At 40.3% G+C, this 21697-nt stretch overlaps 1 protein-coding gene across 10 annotated transcripts in view; it reads left to right on the top strand.

The window, feature by feature from the left end:
• FAM13A (family with sequence similarity 13 member A) overlaps nucleotides 1-21697 on the top strand; it is a 134278-nt gene that overhangs the window by 28879 nt on the left and 83702 nt on the right. The gene's annotated exons all lie outside the window — the stretch shown is intronic.

Here is a 21697-nt window from a genome sequence, read left to right on the forward strand (position 1 = left end):
GACCTTGGCAGAACAAGAAGCTTGGTGTGAGCCCAAGTTCTGCCAGCCAAGTGAAATCAGCTGAAAACATCTCTTCCTTTGCAGTGTATCGCAGGAGGATCTGTTGAATCTGAACTGCAGGGCAATCTGTATGCGTCAGACCCAGCTCCCTTCAGAAGGGTTTGTTGTTTTCTTATGTGATGAATCAGTGAGGAAGTCTTTAACTGTTCAGTCTTTTAGCTGTTACTAACATTCACCTAAAATGCTTCTGTGGAAGGAGATAGAATGACTGATGACATGCCAGTGTCCTTCCTAATATATGATACTGAAGTCACAGTAACTTCTGGGTAATCAAAATAATCTGCCTGGCAGATGAGAGTGGTGTTTAGCAGCTGGTGGTCACTTCAGTAACAAAAACAGGTTAAGACCACCATAATTGTAAAAAGGCACGGTACTTTAAAGAGCCTGGAAGAAAGGCTTTGGATATGTCTCCATCTCCTTCAAGCCTCAGCCAGCTGCAAAAGCCAAGATAGTCTTTTACTTGTAAGGCCTTATTAGTAATTTGTAATGCACAAAGGTGGAGACCTGGGAGATCTCCCACAGCAGTTCAGAGATCTGAGCTATCAAAATACATGGTGACAACCAGAATTACTCCAGCAAAATAGTCTGAAAGATATAGTTACTCAAGTGAGATGAATAATACTGCCCATCGCTTTGGCTCAGGAGACAGATGACTGCCTGAGAGGAATGAGCCATGACTAAAAACAAGGGCTTACATTGTGTTTGTGTCTTTGGGTCTTGTTGATAGCTTCCAAATTCTGCTGGCAGTCAGCTGCAAAAATTTGACTGTGTTCCTTGTCTATCTAATTTGGGTGGGAAGTTTTCTAGCTTAACCAAGACAAATACTCAAACACAAGAAATGCAAGCATCTAACTTCATGTAGCAATGCTACATAAGAAGTGCTTGTTGAGATTTGTCAGGTGGCTCTTTGAAAGGATGCTTTATACCATTCCCAAAGGTTACTTTTCTTGTATCCTAGCAGATATCCCCTATCGTAGCCAATTTGTACAATAAATTAGAGACAGTGCACTTGAAGAGAAATCCAAGTGGTAATAAATGAGATTCAGTAGAGAAAAATTATTTCATTTGCTAATGCGTGAACTGTTGCTGTGAACTAGCCAATCTGTGTCATAAAAGAACAAATGCATTGGAGAATTATTTGGCATGATCTGGGTCACAGTGTCTGGAAAATAGCAAGTCATTTGTAAGCAAAGTTACTACTTCCTAAAAAGCCATTGATGAATTCAAATGTACAGGTAGCTGGAGAGAGTTTTGCCAAGTAATCCTGTTGGAAGGAATGAAAAATGTAGGATGCTCAGGACAATGCTCTCATAAACGGAGGCCCTGTTGATTTTTAAGGGTGTTGCACTCAAGCACGAACCATGGTGGAATGGGGGAGCAAACAGCAAGGAAGGGAAGAAATTAGGACCCACCCTTTACCAAACTCAGATGCATTTATGTAAAATGTTAGTGGGTTGTTTTTTTTTGCTTTTACATAGTGAGCAGCAGGAGAATGAGGATGGGAGATTAGATGACCTCACCCGCTTCCTTCTGGGATATTTCTGTCATCCCTTCCCACAAATCACTCACTTTATTGCCAGCGTTTTACCCTGAGTCTCTACACTGCTACCTTTCCAATGATTGCCTTCCCTCTCTCTCCTTTCTCTCTTTTCCATGCTTACATTTTTCTCCTGCATTCCCACAGCCCTGTCCCACTATTCTTCCTGTACTCAAATCTGATAGTCCTTCATTCCCACTCAGAGAAAAGGCTGGCAGTCTGTAGTGAAGTGCAAAAGCTGCAGCACTTTTGATACATGCCCTTCCACCACCTCCAGTCACTGTGCACACAGGCTGTAGCACAGTCCATATTTCTTTGCCATCCTTTTATGTTCTTGAATGTGGAGATAACTTTTCCTGTAGGTTAATATAGTGCTTGTGGTAACATGGCCTTCCTTATGTGTTCTCCTGGGTGTGTAGTGTGGGGCTAGGACTTATTGAGACACTTTTCCTAGACAGGCATTAATGCTTGCTTTTGGTTGGAAATGCTGCTGTTAGCCTTACCCAAAGGTAAGGTTATCAAAATGGGGGTGGAGGTACTTACAGGAAGAAATTAGTTTTTACATTGTATTTAGAGATTAACCTTGTGACAGTCAAAGCCATTAGTACTGATCCAGGTGTTTCTTGATTAAGAGTTTGGAAAGAGCAACTATAAGCATGAAACTTCTTATACAGGGAGAAGAATCCCACAAATCTGCAGAAGGACTAACTTGAATCAAAATTTGAAACCCAATGACAGTCGTTTGAAAAAATAAGGAAGGGCATCAAAAAGTACAACATCAAACAATGCACTTCTCTCAGTGTTCCAATATGCCTCTCCAGCCTACTGCATTACAAAATTAGCCCTGCTTTTTCTTATCTCTTTTTCATGGCTTCAGGCTCTTACTTTGGTGCTGAAATCTCAACTGGAAAAACAGGAACATACCTTTAGTTAGTGTCTAAAGGTATTGCGAGAATATTATTTCTCCCTGCAGTCTTTGGTTGTTCTTGAGGTGGCTTAAGTGCCTGTTGCTTCACATCATCCACTCATAATAATCTTTTTTGAAGTCGACATCAACCCTAAACCATTAATTTTGAGCAAATACCCAGAAACAGGGGAGTAATGGCTTTTGTCATCCCATCCCAATATGGGAATGTACTCCCTCTCATGTGCTTGGTGATGTTTACCATGTTCCTGGACTTGCATGACTCCTGACACTTTGTGGTCTGGATATCTTAGATTTTCCCACACTTTTGCCATAAGATCAGTAGATTTTTAAAAGCAGGAAGTACTGCTCTTTTAAAATGGAAACAGGAATATGTGGATCACTCAGATAAAGTCATGAAAGCATCAAGCTTCTTGAAGCAGTGTGTTGGAAGGGAAAAACAGCTTGAGTGGAGCAAGTTGCATCTTGTCTGTCATGTTGGTCATAGCTAGGAGAAATCCACAATGCTAGACTTCCAGAAGGAGTAAGAGCTTTTCAATCAGCTACAGATTGCAGCAGCTCAAAGGAAACCTGTTTTAAGGAAACCAAAAGTTAATGAATTTTAGAGATGGGAAAAAGAGACATTCTCTCTGTGACCAACAGTCTCAGGGCTGTTGGTAACTGAACTGTCATTCTTGCTATGTATGTGCACTGAGGAGGCACAGAAACACCTTCACCCCACTTATATTTTCTTCTTTCAAAGATTGCTCAGTCATTGGGAAAGACAAGTTGTGCCAGGTAAAGGGATTTCTTAGCTTGCTTTCTCAGTGGATCATAATTTGGAGAGTAAGGGAGCCAGAAATCTCTGCAAGCTGCATTGCAGTCCCTGCTTTGTTCCCAGTACCGTAAAGCCTCCTCTTGCTCATTGCTCGGGCATGTGGTAGGATTATACTTAGAAATGGTGGGGAGTTTTTCTTTGGAAACCTCTATGTTAAAAAAGAAAAACTGCAATTTTGACAAAACAGAAAATTTATCTTAGAACAGTTTCTATTTCAATGGGGAATTAAACTGTCACATTCCTGATGCCTTGCCTGGAAGGACATTAGTTTCTCGCTCCACCTGGTAGAATGAGACCTGTACGATCTTCCAGGCAGGTGGCCAGCAGATGGAAGTATAACATGCACTTGCTTCAGAAATATATATATATCTATTTGGAAATTCCTTCCAATAAAAAAATTATGTGGTTTGATTGTGTGGTTTTTTTTTTAATTCCAGACTAAGCTGAGGTTTGTTAGGGTTTACAGGTCTCATTTGCAGTCTCAGTCAGTTGATCAATAGGCTCTGCTAGTTAGAGAGAAATGGGTAGGGAAATGGGTTGAGTGTCCTGATCAGCTCTCTGATCTGTGTTGTGTTTTTCAGATTTTCAGGATCATAAATAGCTGGTTTTTATTGGGCAGTGTTATGTGTGAACAATTAAGTCTCTGACAGTATATTTGCAGTGGTAGGGGCATTATAATAAAATGTTGTTTACATTTTGCTTATGTTTTGCTTTGGAACAGGATTCCTACTGTGTTTAGGTATGGTCCTGGTAGATTTTTGTGGCACTAAACTGAGTAATAACTCATGTCATTAAAGAGTAGTCAGTCTTGAGTTGTGGTATCTCCAATTTTATCACCTTCTTCAATAAATAGGTATATGAAACCTACAGTAACAACAAAAATAATAATTTTCAATGAGGACCTTTCATTTCCAAAGATCTTAAAGTGCTGTTCAAACTACAGCTGCATAAAGTCCTATGTTGTATAGCTAGCTAGTGTTGTATTCTTACATCTGTAATCAAATAGGGCCTTTGAATAATAGTGATAAGGCTTCTCTGATGATCAAAGATGGGCAGTAAAGAGGATTTTTATTTAATTCAAGTGGCCGGGGAAATCTGGGCAGGCAAACTACTATGAGACTCACTCTTGCAAGATTTCTGGAATTACCTCTTCCACTGGTTTCAGGTGAAACATGTCATCTTTAGTAGTATGATGGATTTTAGCTCAGTATTGTCTTCAAATAAAACATACAACCTGTTACCTAGTTATGCAGGGTTACAAGACTATATATTTTTCTTTCTTTGTCACCTTTTCCCTCTAACGCCTTCTTGATAGAGCACTTTCAGTTTTAAGAACCAGTCATCTCAGAGCACATGAATGTTTGCACTGAAACACAAGCACTGGCATGATGAGGGTGTAGTGCTGTTCCTGGCTTGATTACATATCTGGGACAAGAATGCAAAAGGTTTTTCCCTTTCTTTCCCTGCTAGGTAGTAGAATACATAGCCCTGTTCACCTGATGCAGAAGAAAAAGCAAGTCCATTTATAAAATTAAAATTACAACGTTAAAAGTAAATTCAAATTTGAAGTTACGAAGTCAAGTCAAATTATAAAGGTGCAATTTCAGCACTGCAAATATAATGTAGGTACATTCTGATAACGTCTTGAACAAGGAGATTTCACTCCCTGAAGAGCTACAGAAATTGGTCTTTTGCTGGCTTTTGCAAAAACTAATAGTTTCAAAAGAACCCTTTTATTTTGGATGCAATTAACTTATTGCATTTTTATCCTGTTTGTTTCCAGTCTTCTAACAAAAGCTGCCACTTCATTTGGGAGGATCAGCTGGCAAAATAGTACTTTAAACGGCTGCAAAAGTGCATTCACTGAGTTCTGTAAGCCTGCTGTTAGATTTCTAAGGAGCAAGCAACCCACCATGTGTAGCTGCATCTGTTGGTGCTTGGTGTGTGGTGCCCAACCCAGCCAGGCAAGCCCCTAAGTGCATTTTTTTTTTATGTCAAGAAGAGTGCTCCAGCTGGCTTTGGCGGCACTATTTTAAAGTGGAGTGCTTGCTTGCTCCTTCTGATTGAACACTCGGACCAGGTCATTCAGCCCTTAGTAGGATTTGAGCCCTTCATCCCTGGGGGAAGGTAGGAAAGGTAAGATGGTCAAAAAGTTCTCCATCTTGGCTTGACTTTGCTCCCTTTGCAGTCCGTTGTAAAGCTTCATCTCCACGGAAAGCCACAGTGTTTCAGATTATTTCCCCAGGTGCGTAAAGCAAGATCTTCACTAATAAGTGTTTCTTTCCCTTCCTCAACTGTTTTCACTTAAATACCTTAACATTAGGATCTAATCCGTTGACAAGATCCAGGAGAAACTGCTGAAAACTCACCACCTCCACGGCTGAGTGGGCTCCCCCTAAATAAGTCACCCTTCCCTGCCACCTCAGTGCTGTGGCCCCATGGTTATACATTCAACAGATACAAGAGCAATCCCTCATTTACATCAGGAAAAAAGGCATCCACTTCTAATCCATGTTACGCTGCCCTGTCTAAGCCTGCAGGGTCTAGATAGTTTCCTTTATTCTTCTCTCGCGTCTGGGACCATTTTAGCATCATGTCAGCTTTCAGTACTGGATTAATTGCTTCCCATCGGGAGGCAGCAGGAATTTATCTCCTTTGAAAATCCTTTCTGAAGGTCTCAACAGACATTTCCATTTCATTCAGTATCCCCTTATTTGGGCAAGTCATGCTGATTTTCACCAGGGAGCCCCCCAGGGTAGGAGGGGGTTCACATGGGAAGTGACAAGATGGGTGGAAAGTGCGTGAGGAGAAGGAGCACCTGTGGAAGTCTGTCTCTGGTTTTCTGTTTAGTATTTCTTCAGCTAGTACTCACTTTGCAGTTGTCCACCAGTGAGCAGATGGGCATGTTTATAGTAAGGGTATATAGTGATTCAGCCAGAATGACATTTTAAGATATGAGCTGACAGGAAATGAGCAATATGAGATTTGTAGGGGAAAGTTTATAAACCTCCAGACCCTTCACCTCTAGCAGATTCAATCTGGAGTGAGGAGGATGGTTATGTTTAGGCCGTGATTCAGAAAGGCAAATGAAAAATCAGATGATCCCCAAACAATTCCATGTGTAGTTTTGAAACAGTTTTCCAGTGCTTTTGACAACTCTGCGTATGTAGTATTAAAACAGAATGTTTCTGCTCTTGAAGTTCATTAAAGCATTCACAAGATTATAAATATGTCGCTTGTGGTGTTACTAAATGCAATCCTGAATATTTACACAAATATATTAATGCTGAACTCTATAAAGTAGTAAATTATTTTGCTGCTATTTCTTTAGCTAGAGTTTCACCAACAATATTTTTGCTTTAAATGTGCTAAATCTTAATGTGTTAAAGGGAAAAGCAGCATATAATAAATATCTCTCCATCCTGCTGTCCATATTTCTACTATACTATAATTTTTTTTTAACCCAGCTGGCCAATTTTGCAGTTGAAATGCTTAGGAACTTTGCTTTTACTCTCTCAAAATTTTTTGTTTAAACAAATACCCAGTGATATTTTCACTGCCCCATGATAATACCCCATAGCCAAAATATAGAGAAAATAAGATCCATATGTGTATGTGTGTCCTAGACTGCATTTGCACATGTTTTAACTTGAGATGTTTTTTATTCATTGTCTGTTGTTTTGTTGTGGTGTGGGTTGTTTGGTTTTTGGTTTTTGGTTTTGGTTTTGGTTTTTTTTGGGGGGGGATTTTTTTTGGGGATATGACATCATGATTTAGGACTTGGGAGCAGTCCCTCTCAGTCAGTACAGCAAGGGAAGCATCAAAGTCAGCACCAAGAAACAAAGTACAGTAAAATAAGCATGTGAGCCCCTGCTCTAGCCAGCTGTTTCTGAGCATTGTTGCTGACCCATGGAGAAAAAAGGTTGTTAGGAGGAGGATGAGAATTTTTCTCCTAAGACAGATCTCTCAGTTCCTCCTGTTCAGATTCCCCAATGTTTATTTGTTTCTCATTAATTAGTCGTTCAGTTAATCAGGTTACACAAAGTGCTTGGCATTGTTCCCACTGTATAAATTGGCAGTCAGTGCTGCTTTTGCAACAAGGACATATTGCTGGCAGTCAGAACTGATCCAAAGTGATGAGGTGTAAGACATTTTTCAGCCTGGGGGGGTTTAATTCTTGCTAACCTCTGCTATCAGCTTCACCTGTAGTACTTTCAGGGTGGGAGCTTCAGCAGGGCTCAGTGCTGAATTAATTGTTTTCCCCATTATAAGAGAGTAGTGAAATGCTTGTTGACTTCAGTATAAATCCAATGCATTTTTGAAAAGCCCTCCTTTGATTACTTTGAAAATCAGTTTGTCCAGGAGAAGCTGGTTGGTACACCCTGGTGCGCCTGTAGCATCCACTGCTTTGCAGGATTTCTGGTGCCCCAAAACTTGCTGATAATGAACAGGGTTCAGGGCAGTCTAAAAGCACCAGGAGTATGTGATGCAAGGGACACAAGGGGCCAGACACTCTCTGTGTCTGAATATGTACACTCTTGAAAATCTGATCTATCCAGCAGATCCCAGCAGCATTTGACCTTAATTGCCAGCAGTGAACATCTCAGTTTCACTATTAAGAATGGGGTCTGTTCTCTGTATGCTGGAAATCTTACATGGGTAACTAGAACAATACAGAAACACTTAGGACTCCCTAATTTATCGCAACATCAGATACTCCTTTTAAAAGTAACATTGCTGAATTCCATATGTGAAAAAGCTTTTTCCTTGTGAGTATTTTTGATTTTTGGATCAGAAGCGCAATTTAGCTGTTCCAAGACTGAGTTTAAGCAACTGTAACATGAGATGCAGGTCTGGAGACCCTGGGTTTCTCCCATAGCTAGGTCGTGTTTTCCTTTTAGATTGTACTTCTATTTATGAATAACATTACAGTAAATAGATAAATCAGACTCCAGTTTTCAAAACACGAGGGAGAATAAAATGTTCCCGTGGAACTGATCTTAGTTCTGTTGTTATTGAACACACACACACACATTAGGTACACCCAGCAAGAGAGCAATGTTGTTGTCTCACTTAGTAAATGTTCAATTTGATTTTGTTAATCTTAAATTCTGCTGCAGGCTCCTTATTTGTACTTCAGCCATGAGGAGCTGAGTTGTGGTCATTAACCTATTGTATGACACCTTAACCTTGCCAGCTACTGTATGACGGGCACTTAAAAATTGTGGGGGTGGCCATGGAAGAGGAGTGCTTTCACTCAGTGAAGTCTTTGTAACCTCTTACAAGTTCTGGAATTATATTTCATCCCAGTATTACCAGTTTAACTTTTTGCAACATTCAGTAACCAGTCCTCCGGGATGGCTGGAGATGCATTTTTCTTTTCCTCCTAGAAAATACCGTGATATTCCACAGATGTAGTTGCCAGCATTGAGGTATATCATGAGATTATTACTATGTTGGTCATTTCCTTTTTGATATTGCAGTCCTCTCTAAAAACAATGGATTTCCACATCTCTCTCTTGCTTTCGTATCACAATTTGTGACCTTTGTACGTGTTTCAAGGGAATAATTGCAGTAGGTTAAGGTTGTACTGAAGCGAAACAGAGTAACCTTTAGCTGTTCATTAAGAGATATAGTCTCAGGTAAAAGGTCATATATATAAATAGGCTTAGGAGAACAAAAGGAAATGAAAGGGGAACTGAATAGGGTATTAGTTTCATATTGAAAAGCAGTGGTGCGTTTTTTGCAAACTGTGAGATTTTGCTTTTATTACTTCTGTCTGAAACAGCTCTGCTGAATTCTGGCTAATAAAGTATAGCATAAATGATAGCAAGGTAGAACAGCAGATAGATACCAAGTCAGCTTTACTCTTCTTCCTATATGCCAATGGCAACCAAGGCAAAAATCACATATATAAATACTAGCTGTTTCAGTCTTTGTTACATGGTTTGTTTAGATAAGAGACTGTTCAACAGCTTTGATAACATTGTTTCCCCTTCTAAAAAGGATGTTTCTGGGTACAAAATGGAAAGGATACCTAATACATTGTGAAGAGATTTTTTTTTATTACTGTTCATGTTAAATCATTGTATTTTTCCTGAAGGTGTCTGTGCCACTGAATGATGACTGTGAACTGTATCTGAAAAAAAATCAGTTATTCCATCCAGTTAACATTCATTAAAATGCCTGTGAATACATGAATTAGAAAATGCCTTTGAAAATCCCCTTGCCATCAGTTACGCTATTTTAGTCTTAAAAACAGATCGTTTGATGCTTTGCCTGTCTTACAGAACCTTAATCAGCCATGAGCTATTTTGCATGATCACAGAGGGAAAGAGATTCCGTATTTCCTCCTTCTTGTGAGTAGGAGGAAGAGTAGTTCTGTAATTACTGTGGCCCTTTTGCTTCTCTGTTGGCACCCTTGACAGTACTGCTGCATGTCATGTCTGCACTGCTGTGCTCCAGGGCACTTTGTGCAGGGGACAACATTGGTTTGGGTAATATTCACCGCTCCAACATGAAATGGAGGGAGAGCCAGGAACTCTGAAATTCACTGTTTCTTCTGCACTGCTGCATGGACAGCACTGCTGTGTACTTAGGTTGTAGCCTAGGGAAGAATCGCAGGTATGACCCTGCTGACACCTACCTTTAGCAAAGGCTGCATTGCACTGTTACAGGGGATGCTGCTGAGAGAAACTTAATATTCCCTCCTCTGTGGGGTACAGCTGGTGACCCAGTAAAGAGTCAGCTGTTACAGGCGATCCCAGTGCAATCAGCTAATGCATCATTTGTGCAATCATTCGCAGCATTGAATTCACTCAATAATCCTCTTAATGGTTGCTCATCCTACATAAGAGTGGCTGTACTGGCTCAGACTTGGGATCCATCTAGCATAGTGTCTTGCCTCCCACACTGGCCATAAGCAGATGTCCAGGGAGGAGTAAGAACAGGGCAGCAAGGTGTTTCCTTCAATTACTCTACCAATTCATGACTATTCTCAGAGGCTTTCCTGGTCTTGATGTGGTTTGTGTATTTAGTGATGTCCAAAGTAATTGTCTTGTGTACCCCTTGCACAAGTCTAAGCTTTTTGCTTCCGACATGTCATCTGGCAGAGTGCCACAAATTGTTTCCTCTCACGAGAAGAACTGACTCCTCTTGTTTGTTATAAACATAGCTCTTACTAGTGTAATTTGAAGGTCACCTGGCTCTCTTTTCTTTTTTCTCTTTTCTTTTTTCTCTTTTCTTTTTTCTCTTTTCTTTTTTCTCTTTTCTTTTTTCTCTTTTCTTTTTTCTCTTTTCTTTTTTTCTTTTTTTATCTTGTTTTTTTTTTTTTCTTTTTTTCTCTTGTTTTTTTTCTTTTTTTTCTTTTTTAACTGAAGGAGGTAGTGAACAGTCTCTCCCCACCACCCATGGCTTTGTATATCTCTGCCAGGTCCTCCCTACAAGTTACCATGATTTTTTTTCTAATGAAAAATGAGTACTGACATTTGCAGCCTTAATCACTGCACTGACAACAACCGTTTTTTTCTGTGAAAGCCCCTGCATAGAGTCAGCGGGCAAACAATAATGTGTAATAGCTCTCCTCTTTTGGGGCACAAGGCCAAATAGTTTGATGCAGTAAATTGGGTGACATTTTGGTGAAGTTCAGACTGCACCTTCTTTGATTCAGAAGGGAATCTGACTCCTTGTTTCTGTAAAAACACTAATCTGTGCCTTAGTTAAGAAAAAGCTTCACATTGATAAAGTTCAAGTTGGTCTTAATTAAGGTCATCCTGTAGGTATTAACAGCTAACAAAATAGACCTGATGCTTTCTAGCAGCATTTAAACCTTGAACTGAAAATCCCGCAGGCCAGTTTCCTCTGATTATGCAGTTTGTGAGGCCAAAAAGAGATTAGTTACTGAACCAAGTAGGAAAGAGAGGGTGAGCAAAGCAGTAATAATGAGATTGTTACAAAGATGTCTTGGAATACCCAATTATCAACAAATAAGTTTATCTCTATAATTAAATCAACAAATAAGTTTATCTCTATAAATAAAATAGAGCATGGTGTATAACCATTCCTTTTACTAACTCTTTTTTTCCTAATTCCTTGCTGGGGTAATGGCAGTCAGATGCATTTAAACTCTTGTGTTACAGTGTGGTAGTGTGCTGCAAATACAAAAGACTGTAAATTCACTGTGCAGTTCAGTACCTCTGGGACTACAGTTGACTGAGGCTGAAACTTAACAATTTTTATGCCTGTTCAACAAGTTGTTGAAACTGATAAAAGCAAGGGCAGTATTCTGTTCAGTTTGAACTTTGCATCCTAGCCAGATGACAGTGCAAGATACAAGTATGCTGTATGAATCCCTCTTACTTAGTAAGGGTAATGGATAAAGGAACCAGTACAGTTTATTCTGTTTGGGGAAAAGGTATAAAGAATAACTAAAGCCGAACTACTGTAGCAAGTGTTTTCTCGTTCCATTGAAATTTACCAAAAACTTGCCAGGGTTCTCATCTAACTACTCGGTATGTGGGGATCAGGTCTTTTTGTGCTAGGGTCTTTCTCAGTCTTTTCTGCTGATGTTAGTCATCTCCCTAACATTAATTCAAGTACATAATTCAAAATAAATAGGTAACTGAACACTCTCACCCTTCCACCAATAATCCCAGTTGGTCTGTCAGTCCAGAGATAAACATAAAGAGAAATAAGTGCAGGAAGAGTAACTGAGTAAGAGACATTGCTAAGTATCTTATACCCTGCCTGTGATGTAGTCTGTCCTTTAAGGATGCCCTTGACCTATTGTGTTCCTTCATTCATGTGGGAGGAAGCTGGGAGCTGCAGTACTCAACCACCTGTCTTTATTAGCATCAGCACTTCTTGATGTAAAAGGATTATTCTCTTGAAGAATAAATAGGTCAAAGTGTGTCCTAGGGATGTTCTAATCTTTCCTAGTCATTGAGGTCTCCACAGTTAATTGGTTTAAAGCTTTTATTGGGGTGGAATCTTATGCATTGTAAAATCTGCATTTTGTATGACTTGCAAAGAACCTGCCAAAGAGAAAAAAATTTCTTTACCAACACAATAGCCTTCCTAGGGAAGAGGATCTGTTCCTTGGGCCAGTATAATTAATCTGATCTAGTAGGTGTGAGAATGTTGGGCTGGGATTTGAATGAAGTGAGTTCTTTTCTGTTTTAGGGGGTATGGACAAGTCAGCTGTGCTCTGTGGTGTTTTTTTTTTTTAATAATTATTAGCGTTTATTGTAGCAGAGTCTTACCTAAGGAACCTTCGAGGGTTCAGGAAGCACTGCTATGTTAACCCAGAGCTAAAAGATGGTCTCAGGCATGCCCGAGGCAGCTTACATCCTTGTTGAGCTGTTTGAGCAACATGAAATTTTTAGGAGTTTTGGTACGATGGTAATACATCTCATGAAAAATAATAGTCCATGATTTAGAATGGGCCAATGGAAGTTATAGTGTAAGTGTAAGGTTAGGAAGATCTGAAAGTGTCTAAATTTCCTACATATGCAGTTGTAGGAGATGACTAAAAGCTTTTCTTTACGCTGTCGTACTTCTGACTGGACTATTTGCCAATAAATATTGCCTCTCAAAGTTAGGAAATTAAATTAATGCCCTCTGGCTTTCCCCATGATCTTCTCAATTCTTGCTTAGAAATCATTAGACAATCCTCTTCCAAAACCTGGGTTTTGACAGTGTCCTGTACAGATGCTGGCTATTTACTTTGGCCTAAGTACTCTTGATAGTAGAAAATTTCCTTTAGTAACAGTAGTAGGACTTGATGCCATGATGAGCAGGTACGCTAGTTTGGGCAGGTTTTGGAGAGACTCTGCAGCATCATTCAGAGTTGATAGGTGGGAGGTGGCAGTTTTTCCAGGTGGGATTGTCTTTTGGGGGAGTGTGGGATCGAGAGCTGGTCACTGGCAGCTGTTGACAGTAAGCAGGACTCAGGTTAATTTTTCAGATGTAAACAGTTAGGTTACACTAATCGTTGAGCACACACAGTTGAGCAAAACAAAGCTTGAGCTTGTTTTGTATCCAGTACGCTGAACTGGAGATTTTTTTCTTCATATGAGAATAGAAAGTATGCAGTTGCTAATAAGGCTTATTACTCACAGCATTCTCTGGAGGTCCGTAATGGTTTAGAAGAGTGATGCACAACCTGTACTTCTGCATGGGATGCATGCTAGTCATTTTATGGCTCCAAGTTGATTTACCCCAGCTGTATAGTAGCTGTGTCATTGGTTTTAAAGGAAATCAGGGTTTAAAGCACAACAGATTTCATCCCATAGTTTCACAAACTTCACAAGCAACACTAAAAATTAATAAATAGAAATCTCTAAGAATTCTCAAGCTTCAATAATTCAGAAATGCATACAGGTAACTACATAATAAAATTAATTTTTTATGCAAGTACAAAAGTTGGTGTATTGCATAATCTTTCTTATCAGAAACACAGACAGACATCTGCTTTTTAAGTATTTGCAAACGTGACCTGACTAAATTTTGACATTGATTGTACTCCATGTGGAATGCAGGTGTCTGACTTTAGCTAATCACATTTGAAAATTACGACTTACATTTATTGTTTGAATCCCAGTATCAGGCAGTGTTCTGAGAACACCAGGGTCAGATCTCTGAAGATGTACAGTTGTTTAATCTCTGTTAGGAATCAGTATAACTATAGTAAAAAATATCTTAAATTACTTAATTTTTTGAGCTGCAAGTTCACAGGATGTTAAAAAACCAAAATGTATTCCAAAATATGCTCAGTCACATATTATTGGAAATGAGCACATGTTCTTTCTTCTTTCTGGATTTTAAAGGGTAACATCAAAGAGACTGCCAGACCTTCAGGATCTAATATGTAAGAATAAAACATTGACAACAGTGGATTCTCAGCTTGAACCGTGTTTGAGGTTCTGGTTTTGTTTTGTTTGTTGTAAGTTTTCCAAGTAGCCTAGGAACGTAGGGAGCCTGAAAATGTGACTGCTAGGCTGCCTGGAACCTCCTAGTAGCTTTTATCTTTCAACTTGCATCTTTTGTTTTAATGGTTGTAAGTTCTTCCCCTTGTCTTAATTAATGTAAAGTTATGCTGCAAAGTTAAAGTAAAAGAAAACAGCCAGTTTGTACGAGTGGTGTAATCTTGTGCTAATGATTGCCTTGTAAAAACCAGCATGGACTGGAGGACAATAGGGAGGGGACAGGAGATTTGCAAGTGTTGGAATAAACTGTGAATATGATCTTTTTTTAGAGAACCACAAAAATATACTTGTGTGCACTCTGCCCAGTGCAAATAAGATCTCTTTCCACAGCCTGTATTGAGCAGACTGGTGGAGGTTAATGTTTAATAGTTTCTTAGATAGAGCTGCTTGCTCTATTCTCAGCATATGGATCTCCTGGTCCCCTGGAAGCATTATTTTGTGTAAACTAACTGCATTTTTATACTTAAACACATCAATCTTCATGTATTCTTAAAGAATCCCTGATGGAGCAGTTAATAGTGTGCTATCAAAGGGTTTTCTGCTTTTAGTTCACACACTCCTGTTCTCACTTTCTATCTCCATTCAACGTAATGAAAGCATTTGTTGTACTGCGTGATTCCTGCAATCAATGACTGTTGCATGCTCATCTTAATAGTATTCAGTCAGCGGCAAGCCTGGTCCTACGCTAACTGCAGGAATGTTAATTTCTAACTTTTCCTAGCAAGTGACAGAAGAATCTGATCTAACACAACTACATGACTCACTTGAGTCATTTGTCTGCAATGACTTGTACTTAAAATTAGAGGTATGCTTATAATGAAGCTACAGTTCCATGAAAATGGGAGATGGAAAAGACCTATGAGATCACCTTGAAGATCATGTTACAGTATAGAACGTATTTTCTGATTCTTTTTCTAGTTCAGAGGTAAATGCTCCAAGAACAGGAAGCTTATGACCCTTTTTTGCTGGATTGTTACACCGTCTAGTGGAATTTCTAGTGGAGTCTCAGCTTATCTGTATTACCCATTATTGATTCAGAGGGCCCTAAAAAAATGTACTAGTTGAGCTTGGGCATGTGTAGTGCCAGTTTATTGGTATGCTTGAAAGTGCTGCTCCCACTCTCTTCAAAATCCTGAAGACCTGCATCTGCTTTTTTTATAGAGTTTGTAAACAGCATTCTTTGTTGCTGAGAATGAAAAGTGATTGAAGGGTGGGTAGCTGGAATGAACCTTTGCGGTCGTCATTTCAATTCTTCAGGTTCCTTTGTTAATGAGTTGGCCATATGGCAGGGCAGGAGAAATACAGAGGTAAAACTAAATTATTTTCCTTGAAGGATCTGTCTGCACTTTATAGGATATCATACAGTTCAGGCTAGTGCCAACCCTGTCTTTTAGGCAGCAAATTCTTTCATTACTGTGTAATTCATTGTCATGCTGTGAACAGGAGCAGTACCATACATGGAGAAAGACAGGTTTCTCAGCAGCTTGTTTGATACTTACCAACCTACTTACATGGACTTCAGTGGAGCAGCTCAGAACTTTGGCACAGCTTCACACTTCTGTAACACAGAAATCCTTTGGCAAACACTTACTTGTTTACACCTCAATCAGTTAGCCAACAGGAAGGATGGAGGAATGTGATGGGTGCTGTACTGACTTACCTCTGTTCCCTGGCTTTTGATGGTCTCATTAACATTTGCCCTTTAACAGCATAGCTGATATTTATAGAGCATTTGTTTTAAGATTCTTTCACTGGAGGTGGCATATTTGTTTTAAGAATATATTGAAATATCAAATGATGCCCTTTGCAACTACAGTAGCCTGCCATAATTTTTGTTGCTCTCACTATTGTTCTGAATGGGCAGCTGGATAGAGACAAGAGCAGAAAGTTTGCCCCGTGGGAAACTAAAACCAGAAATCATCACCTTAGTCAGCCTTCTAAGTTCATTCCTACATCTCTCCTCTGACTGTGACCACCTGGCCATATTTGTGCTTTTTACTCTTGCTACATCTCTGTCCAAGCTAGGAGTGTCCAAAGAAACCAGGTGAAAGAAAGGGCGAAGTTATTCCCAGAGGAGCAGTGTCTCTAGTCTGGTGGAACTCCAAGATTTGGATAGAGATACTTACGTTATCCTTGCTGTCTGTGGGGATGCTCTGACTCTACATACAGGAATGCGATTGAGGCTTGATTTTTATGTTTCTCAAGAGGCCATAAGCTTTGCTGTTGCACAGGGATACTCTGACTATGGGCTAGGTATGTCCACACAAGGAGTTGGTACAGACCAACTGCTCAGCAGTAATTGCTTGACCTGTAGTGCTGTCCCCACCTACACATGCTCAAAAGAGGATTAAGCTGATTTTGATGCTCATAGTGTCCAGTTGCCTTTGTCTGAGCCTGTGACAGAATTCCTGGTTGGTGCAAGGTGTCTGCTTATGAAGGCAATCTTGGGACTCATTACCAAAGCTTCACTTGGTAATTTGAGATAGCAGGATGCCTGATGTCTCATCAGCATCTCTGCTGTGCTTGATACTGCTTAAAAAGGACAGCCACCAGCCTGGAGCGAAGACCATAAGAAACATTGTTACTTGCTGTGGCCAGGCGATAGTAGATCCATCTTTCCAGTCTCCATACGTGAAAGAGAAATGCAAGGGAAAAGAAGGTAAATACCATTTACAGTTGGCTGGTTTTACCTATGAGGCTGGTTTTTACCTTCTCTGTACTTGATGGTGATGTTCACACCTGCATAGACTCAATCCCAGAGCATAAGAGAAAACACAGCCAGCCTGATGTGTTAGCGCATTGCCTGGGAGTGCAGACACAGGAGTTGAGAAGGTGGAGCTTGACATCCTTGGAGTTCAAAAGTGAATTTGTGAGTGACTTTGCAGGCTTACACATGGGGCAGATTTAGGCAACCAGCAGTTTGTATGCTGAAGTAATTACAAAAATTTAAAAGGGGAAACTGAAAAATAAAAAGATTACCAAAGGCTGGAGTCTTTCTCAGTGCATTAAGACCATCTGCAACACAAAGACAGTATGTACCAAACCGTTAGCCAATGGAAATCTCTAGGAAGGAGTGCAAGAGAGGATTATTTCATATTGTCCTGGAAAACATACGTATAAGGAATTTGGTGTCCTCCTCAAGAAGGAGGAGGTATTTTTTTATTATGTAATTTTTCCTGTATATTACTTAGAAACTAGGCAGTACATCTCCCTGATGTGAAGGCATACATGCTTGTTTTGCTTTTGAGGTTTTTTTTTCCTAGTCCATCAGAGAGTCCGTAACATACCTTTCACTGAGATTCCTCATTGATGGGTGCAGTTGCCAAGTCAGACTTAAACATTTCATTTCAATTTGCCGTGAACTGGCTATGCACTCAGCTGCGGGCGCTATCCTCTGCCGCACTTGGAGGCCCTTGGCTTGTGAGGTATACATCAATCCCACTTTTTCTTCTCCTATTGGAGAAAGTTCTCACCACCCCAATTCAGAACATTGCCCGTGCTAGGTTTCCTTCTGCAAACAGGTGCCACTCAGCAGTCTGAGATCGCTGGGAGTTTGTTGTATTTTCTGGCTTGAGGCCCGTACATCTTGTTGCTTTTTGGACTCCATCCCATGCATGCTGCACACTTGCAGTATTTTGACAAAGCTGCCTGTAGAGCTGCACAGGGTTGGAGGTTGAAGACATTCCCTTAGGCAAACACACCTGGTCCCCTGCAGAAAAGGGGCCTTAAGGTGTTGGTGGTTCACTCTAACAACCCCCTGTTGTGTACCATGGAGAGTCCCAAGTTTGAAGATAATATTACTATCAGGTTGATTTCTTGAATTTGAACGTTTTTAGGATAGAATAGCTTTGGGTTCAAATTACATCTTTCTAGAGCATACAATTTTTGTGTTTAGCCTTCAGGGAGGGTTGGAATTTGTTCACTGAATCTGCCCTAGCAGAGGTGTCTCCAGAATTACTTTTTCACTATTCATCCAGACCTTACCTGAGCACCGGAATGTCAGTTATTAATTGTTGAATAAGTAAAGCACTTAATCAATAGTTTTGATATTTGGAATTCCCAGTTGCACAGAGAAAACAGGCAAATTTTGTTTTCCTTAAATATTAATGAGTATTGTGCCAGGTCATAATAAATGGCCACTTTGCTATCAAAGTACTTTGTATTGGATTCATTTTTCTGACACATCATGCAGCAATGTATTTACAGTAAAATGCCTTTTCACTGGTGGCAAAATGATTCAATAAGTTATACCATATATGTTAGAGAATAGAGCTAATAGGGAAAGAACGGGGTTAGTACTAAAGCCTTTTAGGGAACTTCTACTTGTTGTTAAGTCTAGCCTCCTTAGTGTCATATATGGACAGTTCCAACCAAGATAGTGACTGCCTGAATAAATAAGTATGGAAACAAAGGTAGCATGGGTAAACACTGGGAAATGAAGATACAGTGAACATATGCATAGGGCTTCTCCCTTCCTGTGCCTTTCTGTATTAGGGGATTCACTGAGTGGGCTGGTTAGACTTAGTGTTTGGGAAGTGAGCCTGGGAAGAAGATAAATTTAACCAAACATTTTCCAGTTAATGCAGCTGGAGGCCAGAGTAACAGTATGTGGTCCACAGGGTAGGTACCGCTACAGTCATGTTCATTGGTGCTTTAAATTTAGTGCAAGGATTTTAATTATGTAGCCAAGGAATGCAGATTCTGGGCTGCTCCATTTCTGTAGACTTGTTTAAATATGAGGGTAGCTGGAACTGATTCCTCTATGCATCTCCTTTTCATCTCGCTGGTAAAGTGAGTAGCAAGCTCAAATACCCATTATAATTTAAACAGCCCTGAAAAACCACAGGTACGGTCAGTCTCTTAGAGTGGTTTCATGTGGCCTGAGACCAGAATCAGCCACCTTGTCCAGATTTTGTGTCTTCAGACTTTTCTATAAGCAACGTTTCTAAAGGAATTTGATTTGGTAGAGAAGGAATTTCAAGGAATTTGTTTCGGTAGAGAGGTAACTGGGGAAAACTGTTACCATCTCAGTGAATCTCAGTATACATTCAGAATCCTGTCTATTAACTTTAATAAGTGAACTAAGTGTCTACTGCTCTTCATTTAGATTACCTCTGTGGATCTGGTGCAATGAGAGACAGTGAGTTTATTGTGATTTGGATACCTGCAACACCATTAGTGATTAACTTGCTGTTACAGCATTAATTCAGTACAGCAGTTACAAACAAGAAAATTGTTGTAAGTCTGACAGAAGTAATTCCTGTACAATTTGAAGTCCATGGGCTTTGACCAGTCTATAGCAGATACATGTCTTTAACTTTGAAAAAGTTTACTGAAACAAAATTACAGATTCACAGCCAATGACAAGTGAACTAACTATGGAGCTAGATATGCGATATCTTCATAGATGTGCTTGAATTTCATAAGCTTTCTGAGAGCATTTGCTAGTTTCCTACCTCTGGAATCATGCAGTGTTAACAAAGTTTTTAAGTGTGTATTTGCTTTTAAACATTTGAGCAATTCTGCTGTTTGCAGTGGCTTCTGTCAAATATGGAGGCTGTGGTGATGTGGTTTAAAGGAAGATAATACTCAGCTCTTTGAATCCAAAGGATCTTGTCCTCATTAAGGCATGGGAATTTGCATAAAACATCAGAACTTGGTTGAACTTTAAAGCTTCTTGCACTTTAGGTTCACACCAAATTTATAAATTTGATATCTGAGTACGGCGGAGTACACAGGAGGTGTTTAGTGATCTAATGCCTAAAAATACAAGTAGAGTAAGAGAAATCCAAATTTGGCAGTGGCAGCTGCACAGATTGTAAGGATGACTGCATTCATCGTGACTTCATGATTTCAGTGTGGCAGTTAATCAAGAAAGGATTTAGGGCTTGGATCTGAGTATGGAAGAGAGCTGGTAACTGAATTTTGCAAGTATGTGTTATTGCTTATGTTACCTATGCTGACTCTTGCTAAACCTGGTAAGAATTATAGAGCTATTGATCTTTGTCTCCCAGTGTCAGTAGTTTAGGATGATGATGCATTTTTTCTTTGAGAAGAACTTGTCAGCTGTAATATGTCTGTGTGGTTTTAAAAATCAATATTGTAGGTGGTAGGTGAGGTGATGAATCGAGGTGTTTTTAATTACTTTTTCACGTTTTACTACTTTCTAAACAGAATGTATGCTTCGGCAAGTATTTGAGCATAAGCCCCTTAGTAGCACTTACATCAGCCTTACTAAAGAAAACTGTTCTCTTGCTTTAAGTTCAGTCCACGTTTAAGGACTTAGAATCATAGAACGGTTTGGGTTGGAAGGAACCTTTAAAGGTCATCTAGTCCAAACCACCCCCTGCAGTGAGCAGGGACATCTTCAACTAGATCAGGTTGCTCAAAGCCCCGTCCAACCTGACTTTTGAATGTTTCCAGGGATGGGGCATCTACCACCTCTCTGGGCAACCTGAGCCAGTGTTTCACCACCCTCATCGTAAACAATTTCTTCCCTATATCTGGTCTAAATCTACCCTCTGTTAGTTTAAAACCATTACCCCTGGTCCTATCACAACAGGCACTACTAAAAAGTCTTACCCCGTCTTTCTTATAGGCTCCCTTTAAATAGTGAAAGGCCGCCATAAGATCTTCCGGAAGCCCTCTCTTCTCCAGGCTGAACAACCCCAACTCTCTCAGTCTGTCCTCATAGCAGAGGTGTTCCATCCCTCTGATCATATTTGTGGCCCTCCTCTGGACCCATTCCAACATGTCCTTGACTTTCTTGTACTGAGGATTCCAGAGCTGGACACTACTCCAGGTGGGGTCTCACCAGAGCAGAGGGGCAGAATCACCTCCTTTGGCCTGCTGGTCACACTTCTTTCGATGCAGCCCAGGATACTGTTGGCTTTCTGGACTGTGAGCACACATTGCTGGCTCATGTCCAGTTTTTCATCCACCAGTACCTCCAAGACTTTCTCTGCAGGGCTGCTCTCAATCCCTTCATCCCCCAGCTTGTATTGATACTGAGAGTTTCCCTGACCCAGGTACAGGACCTTGCATTTGACCTTGTTGAACCTCACGAGGTTCACATGGCCCCACTTCTTGAGCTTATCCAGGTCCCTCTGAATGGCATCCCATCCCTCAGGTATGTCAGCTGCACCACTCAGCTTGGAGTCACCTGCAAACTTGCTGAGTGCACTCAACACCACTGACTATGTTGATGATGAAGATATTAAACAGTGCTGGTCCCTTAGGGACCCCTGAGGGACACCACTCGTCACTGATCTCCATCCGGGCATTGAGCCATTGACTGCTACTCTCTGGATGTGACCCCCCAGCCAATTCCTCATCCACTGAACAGTCCACCCATCAAATCCCTATCTCTCCAA

The sequence above is a fragment of the Phalacrocorax aristotelis genome, chromosome 4 (assembly GCF_949628215.1).
Source record: "Phalacrocorax aristotelis chromosome 4, bGulAri2.1, whole genome shotgun sequence".
NCBI lineage: Eukaryota > Metazoa > Chordata > Aves > Suliformes > Phalacrocoracidae > Phalacrocorax > Phalacrocorax aristotelis.